Raw genomic sequence first — 10,569 nt, 5'->3', positions numbered from 1 at the left:
AGAGTAGGGGGCGCACCAAGATCTCGTGAGCTCGTCGTGAACTTCAGGGAAGAACGGCGAGGGTCGCTGGGGAGGGGCCTGACGGCGCCCCGGCAGGAACCACTCGTTGAGACGGCTGCGAGATGGCTCCTCTGGTGGAGACTACTCCAATCCCAGCTCTTCAACCGCCTTTGAGAGAACACGGAAAAGTTCGGTATCCATCCCGGCTTTGGCGGTGCTGGGCGCGGACGAACGTGGATCAGTAAAGCGAAGTCATCGTCGCTGAAGGAGAAGAAATCTGAGGATCCTATGGCGAAACGGCTGCTTGTATAGCCAGATGCCCCGCCCATTCTGGCGGGCTTTGGCGGGCTTCATCGCCGACATATTGGTTCGTTTTTTACACACTGCACGAACCAATAGTCGTGCAGTTTCACTGCGTGATTGAATAAGACTTCAGTTCAGGAGAAAAAAGGCTTTTTCCCATATGCGTCTTTACCAAGACGCAGTACGAGTGGAGTATCGACAGGGAACTGGCACGTCTGTGTTTAAAAAAAAACTCTAAATTAACTCTAAAAATATATGTATGAATGATCAATGTCAGTGTATTTAAAGATGAATTTGAGGCTCATGTGCTTTAAATCGTCAGGGTCACCTTAAATAGTTTTTCTCATACAGTATTGTGCTGCAAAGTTGTGTATATAAAAATTCACTTCTCAATATTCAACGTTCACTGCTATGTCATGCTTAGTAAATGAGTGCATACTAAAAATCACCTAGGCATAAAGTGTTTTGCTGAAAGATAATTGGTATTAGGCAAAAAGAAAATAAATAAATGTAAAAAATAAAAATGCAAAACCCATCCTTCAATGAGAGTTTTAGCCCTTTCCAGCTATCCTGGAGAGATTCTTTTCTTTTCTTTTCTTTTTTCTTATATAAAAATGCAGTATAACATTCAGGATAAATTGATGAGCAACATGTGTCTAATGTGAACCCACACAAGTTTCTACTGTGGTCTAATTTGGCTGCATGGCCTTTTTTTTTTTTTTTTGGTATAGAAATATTAAGGTAGAGTGAGGGAAAATGCCCCCTTTAAGGATTGTCATTTTTTTTCCGGTGAAACAAAAGTTAAATGTGTCCGAAAAAGTTATCATAGTTTTAGTGACAATGGCATAAATTATAAATCGAGTATGAAAAATGTCCGGAGTTTTCAAGTTATTAGAGTTTTAACAAAAATTTAATTTGTACCAAAGGGTACATGGGTGGGGTAAAATGCCCCCAAGTCTGACAAAGCAATTTGCTTTAAACATATACAGCAAAATCAGAGTACAGGCAGTTTTAGCTTAAAATTTAATAGAAAATAATCAATAATTATGAATGACAAAATTATACAACCCAGGCTCATTCGAAAATACGTGCCTCTAAATACATTTCCGCAGCACCGTATACTTTACACCAAACCCAACCCTAAACCTACCCGATAGTGTTAACACATGCAAAAGTGATACATTTTTATATTTATTGTTACAGCCGTGCCATTTTAACTTTCTTTTACGCATTTGAGCTGTTTTATTGAACCATCGATTCACGGGGTTCGAACCAAAGCTCTTCGTTGCCTAAAAGTGCAACACCATATCGCATGAGCTAACGGGCAAACCCATAAAACTCATGTAGTATATGAAGCTGATATGTGACGCTAATGTTCAAATAGCCTATATCAGGGGAATTCACATCATAATATTCCTCAATTATGCGAAAATTAGGCTTTATTAATCGAAACTGTGGACCTGCAAATCATACTTTGTGTGAAAAGGAATAAAAGTTGTGGGAGTTTTACTGCCTCTAGTGTTCATTTCAACTGGAAACTGCAGCGATTCGATGTACAAGTACGTTTTTGGAGTGTCGCAGAAATGTAGGTACACTGTAAAAAGTGAAAGTTGACTTAACTTAAAAAAATTGAGGAAACCCATTGCCTTAAAATGATTAAGTACATAATTCAATTAACTTATTTTTTAAATGATCATTTACTTAAAAATCTTAAGGCAACGGGTTTCCTCAATTTTTTTAAGTTAAGTCAACTTATCACTTTTTACAGTGTATGGACTACGTTGGCAGAAGTTTTCACCATGAAGCTTACACTTGTGATGTACTGGTGAGAAAACGGTATATGATCTAATTTTTAGCAGTAAAAAAAAAAAAAAGTTTTAAAGCTTGTTGTTTTGTAAAACATCACAGTTATATGTCACGGGGTTGACGAGATGTGAGACGTGCGGATCCATATGCAAGCTTTATTTGACAAGAGACGTGGTAATAACAGGCAGGGTCGATCAATGGCAGACAAGAATATAAAGGGCAATGCACAGAGTTATCAAAAACGGGCATGGGTCATACAACAGCGAACAGTATCAAAAAGGGCTAGACAAGAGAGGTAATCCACAACGTAGGCAAGAGTCCAGGCAGGGGAAAACACAATCTGAAACAGGCTGGGCTGGGCTGGGCTGGGCTGGGCAAACTAACAAGGCTCTGTAGGGCAGCGATAATGCATACAATACTCGGCAGTGAGGCAGAGAAAGTCCATGGCTTAAGTAGGGGGTGAAATGGGAATCAGCTGTGTGATCAGACTCGGGTGTAAGCGTGTGATTGGCTGCAGCTGAGTGTAATGAGTGCAATGAATTGTGGGAACTGAAGTTCAGTGTAAGTGTAACGATCTGTGTAGTGTAAGAGTCCATGTGGTGAGCGAGTGACCTCTGGTGGAGGGTGAATGGAAGTTCATGGACAGGATTCGTGACATTATATATGATATGAGAACAGTAGGGCCTGTAGATACACTGTAAAAAGTGATAAGTTGACTTAACTTAAAAAAATTGAGGAAACCCGTTGCCTTAAATTTTTTAAGTAAATGATCATTCAAAAAATAAGTTAATTGAATTGTCAAGTTCACTTAACTTTTTTTTATTTTTATTATTATTATTATTATGTATGTTAAGTCAACTTTCACTTTTTACAGTGTAGTTACAATAAAAATGTATCTTGATTTTATCTTGTGGTTATTTTGGGAAAAATAGTAGGGGGGCGTTTTCCCCCACTCTAGCCCTATTACTGATTCTTGAGGTCTGGGCCAAAACAGGCTACAACTGAAACCTTAAAAAAAATAAATGAATAAATAATAATAATAATAATAATAATAGTAAGTAAATAAATAAATAAATAAATGAAATAAAATGATCACCAGAGCCTGTATGATGCTTAACTTGAAATGTGAAAAAATAAATAAATAAATAAATATCTGTTTTCAATATAGTTTTAATTAATATATGATGGTGATAACAGACAATAGTGACCTGGTTTATAACAGAGGAATATTTGTATTTGTTAATTAAATACATATTTACATTAATATTATAGGTTTAATATATAATTAATATTTTTTTGTTTTAGTCTATAGGAATTAATGGATTTTGGTCTGAGGGCAGGTGGTTTTAGGGGTTATGAGTCATAATTCTGATTATGGAAATCAGAAGATAGAGCATTCTTTAGTGGAAATGTAGTTCATTTAAACAGTTTTGTCTGTTTTGTCCCATGTCTCAAGAATCAGTGTTATCTTAATGGCTTATATTTATCTGGTTGCTAATGAGTTCAGTTCAGTGTTGAAATGAAAGAGTCTAATAAGCTGGAACTGCAGAACTGTTGGTTGGTGCTGAAGTACATGCATAGTTAATCAGAAAAAAATGCATTCAGCTGGGAAACATAAGCTTTTTTTGCAAGCATTAGGACAACCCCAAAAGTAGAAATGGGGGAAAAAAAGTTTATTTTCTGCAAGCGCAAGAACTAAGTCAAAGATAAGCACACAGAACTCTTAATGTCCTCTAATAAAAATAGGTCAGGCATATAGCCACGTAGCTAAAAGAGAACTCAGTATTGCTGAGTTGCAACCTTGTATGAAATGAAGATTCATGATCAGCTAAATTACCATTTAAGGGTTTTTGAATGAGGACACAGCGATCAAATAATAACTATGAGGGTATGAAGTATATTTCCACCTGAAAGTACTTTTTTTGTGTGTGTGTTCTTAAGCAGTGAGTTGATGTTACCACATGCACACATACACAGCAGATGCTGTTTCAGAAAAAACGCATGCTCTCTCAAGAGATCTTGCAGCATCTGGCATGCCGTATCACTTTCCGGCACCTCCATGGTGAGTCTTCTCTAATTGTCAGCTGAAAAGACAGAGATGCTCTGCCCTCTAACAAGTGCCTCTCAACTTGAGTGTCTAATGCACCATCTTAAGGAAGAGATCATTTAATGCAGACCGCATTGTGAACTGTCATTTCTGAATTGCTGAGTGAAACTTATGTTAATTATGCTGACATTAGCATTACGTTTTCTTTGCTGGGTAGCCTATGAGATTTGTATCAGCAAACCATCTTTTAAAAGTGTTTTTATTGAGCTCATCATCAGCTTTTCATTGTAACCTTCTATCAATGATCAACTTTAAATAGCAGTTAGTTAATGTAGGACTTATGAACTTTTTCTTGAAACTTTGCCATTAATATTTATAGGTTATTTACATGCAGGCAAACAGTGCCCTATTTAGCATCGCTAGTGATGATGCAGCTTCATTGGAGAAATCAAAAGTCATTCATTTCTTATGCTTTACCTTTTTTACCTTTAGCACCCATGGAAATTTTCTTTTGCACAAAAGGTTCTTTATAGTGGAAAAAGTTCTTTAGATTGTTAAAATATGCTTCACACTAAGAAAAGAAAATGGTGCTTTTTGGAACCCTTTTGGACCCTTAATTTTTAAGAGTGTATTCCACAAAAAGGAGGACTCTAACAACATACAATTAAGTTTTACTCCTAATGTAGTCTTTTAAAGTTTTCTGTTGTCCGTGCTGATGTATGACAGGACAATGGCAGCTACAAACAAATGATTTCCTCCTTGTTCTCGTCCTAATTAGATGTGGTCTGCTTGTTTCTAATTCTTTAATCGAGCAGATGAATGTTAGTCTTCTCTTTCTACGTCTGCCTCCACAGATTTGTCATGACCTAAGAGCCCACATCCCTAGCACAGAGGAAGACAATTAGTTTTAGGACCCAAAAAGGCCAAAGTAATTGGTGCTAACTGCTAATACTACATTTTTATTGTTAGTAGAGTTTTTTAGGGCATATTAAGCAGAGTCTTATCTTATTCCAGTCTGGTGTTAATCCTCAGACAGGTATTGTTTTTGAGATACAAACATGGAGCTATCAAACTAACAATGAGACATTAACCGTTCTGAATGAACTAAACTGATTTCTGAGCCCAAAATTTTTGGTTAGCCTGTACCAGGTTATTTTGATAAAATGTGTCTGGATAGGTTGTGTGTGGAATAGCCTATACAGTGAAGCGTATGAAACAAGCTGGTTTCAACCAGTTTCCCACTCTGTTTAGGCTAGCCTTTTGGATTGTTTTTGAGAGGTTTTAGACATTTTATTAGCTGGTCATACAGGGAGACCATCTTAAATCAGATAAAACCCACTTAAAACCAGGTAGTTTTTTCAGTTCTCAGGTATCTATAGTTTTATGATACCAACCACATTAAATGTGAGAGTGAATCTGCAGACATTAACCATTTTGAATGAACAACTGGTTTCTGAACCCAAATAACATTTAGTTTGACTGTACAAGGTTATTTAATTTCTGGACATTCAAGATATTTTAGGTTGTGTGTACAGTAAAGTGTATGAAACAAGCTCTATAAAAAGCACAGAGCATGACAATACTCTATGAAAAGCAACAAATATGTGAACTGAACTGAGACAAGCAATGTAAACCAGCCTAACATGGTTTGTTGGTTGTCTGACTCTGCTTAGGATAGATTAATAGTTAGTTTTAGAGGGATTTTAGACACTTTTTAGCTGGTCGAGATGGGATACCATCTTAAACCAGCTAAATCTAGTATTTTTCAGTTGTGTTTTCAGGCATCTATAGTTATATGAGTGCAAACCACATTTAAATGCAAGAGTGAATCTTCTAAATTATTGCTATATTAAACAGAATGCAGGAGTCACTCTCTAATTTGCGATGGTTGACATAATGACTGTAACATTGACTTCTTGTTGATGTTACTTATTTTGCCTTTATTGAATTATTTTTAGCATTTTAACTATTGCTGGAAAACTGTCAGTACTGTTTTAAGCTTCACTTACAGTTGATTCAACTTCTCTCCATCACATTTTCTCTAACACTTCTCCCATTTTAACACAAGAGTAACACGTTCCAGTTTTCACCCAACTTTATCGTCACCAGATCTTCCCCTTGAGTTCAAAAGCCACTCTATCACACTGATGTGCGAAGATCTTCAGCTGTAAAGTCTTCCGTATCGTTAAAGGCTGGAACACATGCCCTTAAGGCTGCGTTTGACCTTCATCTGAAATGATTGTTTCAGCAGTATTACAAAACTGGGCCAGTCAGATGAGTCACCATCGTACAGGAGAACGCACTTATGGGGATAGGCCAAGAGCGCCAACCTTTAACTGGTGCCGCTCGCTAACGTTAGTTACTGGGCAATAAAATATGAAACCCCTGCCAATGAATTTCACTCTCACATGAGGCAGCGCTGCGCGGCGGGAGGAGCTGTGGGTGAAGTCCCTTGGCTGAAGGTAATGTATTCCCAGAAAAGCAATGTCAGCATGATGGCAAATACACTACGACACATGAAATGATTAATGAGCTTTGAAAGACTGCTGCAGACATTTAACAAGAGGTAATATTTTTGATGAGGGTGCTTTGGAGTGCATTTACTGAACTGTAACAAATATTAAGGCATTGTATTTTCATATTCACACTTGAATGCAATGAAAGTAGTATTTATCTGCACTGTAACTTCAAACCCAATTACTTCCCCATCTATGGGGAAGTCGTGGCCTAATGGTTAGAGAATTAGAGTCGTTACCCAAAGGTTGTGTGTTTGAGTCTCAGGTCCGGCAGGAATTGTAGGTGGGGGGAGTGAATGTACAGCACCCTCAATACCGTGACTGAGGTGCCCTTGAGCAAGGCACTGAACCCCCAACTGCTCCCTGGGCACCGCAGCATAAATGGCTGCCCACTGCTCTGGGTGTGTGTTCACTGCTGTGTGTGTGCACTTAGGATGGGTTAAATGCAGATTAAATATTTATATTTATGTATTATATAAATATATCTATATTTAAATGCAGAGCACAAATTTCGAGTATGGGTAACCATACTTGGCCTCACATCACTTTCAAATAAAATAAGATCTGGATTACATAATCAGATACCAAATATTTTTTTCATAATTTTTTTTTTAAATTCTAAAAAAAAAAATGCCTACATCTATTATATTAAAAAATTATGTGTGTAATATAACTATTATATCAGAAAGTTTTGGGGCATATTCACAGCTCTCTGATGTCAGTTAATAGGTGCATGTTCAATGTTATATTTTTATGTTAAAGTGTTTATTTTGCTTGATATATTTTACAATTGTATATTTTATTTTTACATTTTCATAATTTAATTATCTGCACTTCCTTCATGAACCCCAGTATGGGAAACCCTGACGTGATGCACTTCATCTTGTTAACAAAATATCAAATATACTTTCTATCTCTCTCTATACGTTTTAATCAATACGTTACAAGATTATCCAGCAACACTTTACTTAAAGCCTTTATGTTTAATACGTTATAAAGAGTTATTAAAGGCTATGATGCATTATAATTATTCATCATGTGCATTGTAATACATTTTATCTTGTCTTAAATAATTATAACTAAATTTAAAATGCATAGTGTAACAATGAATTGATAAATGTTATAATGTATTAACTGTGGTTACAATTATTCATGAGCTTGTAAAATACATTATAAGCAACCATGTTTGGGTCACAAACCACTGTAAAATATACTTTGAGACTTTTTACCCTGCTAGAACTCTTTAAAAAGTCACACTTAGTTAAACAGTGTCTGCGATTTTGATGCAGTGGTAATCGTGCATATAACATAGAGCAGCCATGACAGAGAGGACGCCCCTGCTGTCTTTCACTCTTACAGCCTGTTACCGCTTCTCCTCCTCAATGAAGTCTTACTCAGGGAAATTAACATCAGATTTGAACAGCAGGTGGTGCTTCCTGTTTTCCTGAGTAGGAGCCAAAGCAATTCATGACTCAAGGTTGCACGGACTCTGCTGGGCACGAGGCACATTCTGCAGCAGGACCATATGAGGGCCATTCATAATACTGACAACAATAGCAAAGCACACTGTCACCTCAAAGAGAAGCCCTGTTTCTTTCAGCGATCGTTCGCGATTTGATTAATTTATCACAGCGCGCGACTTGAGCAGCAGTGCCAGGAACTGACTTCGCTGTCAGCTGCATTATGTTACTGGTCTTATCGAATTGTTCATGGTCTAGTGTTAAACAGATCAGTGTTTTCAGAGGATATGAAGAAAATCTTTAACTAAGAACGTGATATAGACTCTTTTGGCAACTGATATTGTAGATGTGAACATGGCGACAGATGCATGACATTTTTTTTTTTCGTGGAGTAACGTGAAAGGTTTTGATAAGTTAAGAAATGGACATGGAAATCAAAATAACTCATCTGCAATCAGCACTTTTCAAAGGTTAAGTGCCTTTGTGACCAATTGCTTAAAAAAAAATAAATAAATAAATAAAATCCTTAAATTAAGCATGAGAAGATTTTTAATAAGACTTTTTTAAGTGAAAGTTGACTTTTTTTCCCCTGTAAGAACAAAACATCTCTCCTGTATTGTCATAAGCAGGTATGAGCAAGGTCCCAGGGGCTTCTTTAAAACTGCATTAAACCAGTTAGCTATTTATAATTGCATGGGATTACTTACTCCCATGAAATGGATGTATTGACAGCAGTCGATAACATGAGGGCTAATGGCAGTGAAGAGGCCGGTTTAATTAAGATGGGTCATTTCTTTTCTCTTGGAGGCTAACGTGAGCTCTGTGTCAGCTCATATATATTAGTGGCTACTCTCATCAATGGTCAAAGCTGTGTGGAGAGGATGTTTGTGAAGGAAAGCAAGCCATGAGCCAAGCACAAAGGAATAGTAATAAGATTTGAGATTTTTTTTTCCAGCTCTATTTTCCTGGTCATAACCCTTAGAAGAAACACAGATGTTAAATGGAAAGTGTGTGTTCACCTCAATAACTGACACAATTTTTATATCATGTCAAACTAACAGTAATCAAAGATAAGTTCAGAAAGCTAAATACAGCAATATATGTCAGTGTAAACAAAAACTGACTATATTTTTGTCCAAATTGAAACAATATCACAATTACATTACTGTCTCATATCTACCGACTGGATAATTTAGCTTATATAAAAATAATCTTTAGTTTATCTTTACACTCTTTACACACTTTTTCTTTTAAGAATGTCATATCTTGTTCCATCATAGTCAAGGCAGTAAAATTTTTATGATACTCAAGTTACTCAAAGGCAGTTTGTTCTATTTATATTTATTTTATATTCATTTTACATGAGCTTTGCTATTTTAAAACTTTAAAAAAAAAAACATCAATATTTAATTTTTTAAAGGTGTTTTTAATAGAAAAAATATATCAGTAGTTTTACAGTGGGGCATTATAGACAGTGCATTAATATTTATATTATTTTATAAATATATTATATATAATATTTTAAAATATATATTTAGATTGGTAACACAGGTTTCTGTTAAATAACTGTAAATGTTAAAAGAAAACCCACTTTACAATATAAATGATCTTAAGGTTCATACAATAGAATGGGTTATTGTACAGGTCTCTGTTCATGATTGACAGACGTGGCCTCAGGCTATGATGTTAACTCAAGAGGTGCATTATTCACAATCTGTCACCTGTTTTTCACTGTTGCACTTGCGCTTCTGACTTGAAGTAGCATCACACCATTTATGGTATTTATAACACAATACACTGCGTTATTAGAAATATGTGAGATTTACATATAATACAGGGCTTGTTATGTTCTGACATTGCTGGCAATTCAGACTATAATTCATCATGCACTTCTGTTTCTAGTGATGGCTACTTTAGAAGTTGTTGGCCTACTTTTTTTTTAATCCTAGTTTTTTAATTAAATTTAATTTAATTCAGTGTTTGTTTTGTATTTGCACATTTTGTGGCAATTTCACAATGCAGTTTCTCCGCAGCTGTGCTTGAGGATGTGTGTGCGTTTCTCCTGCCACTCTTGCACAAGCCCACCACCTGGCAACAGCGGCTGGCAGGAAGTGCACATTAAGCTTTGACTGCAGGCCCGTATCCACTGAGACTGCAAAAAATATGGGATTCCTCTCAACCGCACAACACCCTGTCCCACTTTCCTCTTCCACGTCTTTTTCCAACTCCAGCACTATTAATCTCTCATCGTCTCGTTAGTCCAGTGTTGCCACATCTGCTTGGGCTTGTTTTCACATTGCATTTCTCATTCTCAACACAACTTGTGTATTTTTGGCTTATTTCTAGAATATAGTGATGTATTTGGGCTTGCAAGTACTTGGCTCTTATAGTGCAATGAAATTAGGCCAACTACAAATAGCAACTTCTTTTGAGTTCC

This window comes from Onychostoma macrolepis, chromosome 20 (assembly GCF_012432095.1).
Source record: "Onychostoma macrolepis isolate SWU-2019 chromosome 20, ASM1243209v1, whole genome shotgun sequence".
NCBI lineage: Eukaryota > Metazoa > Chordata > Actinopteri > Cypriniformes > Cyprinidae > Onychostoma > Onychostoma macrolepis.
Note: the sequence above shows the minus strand (reverse complement) of the source record.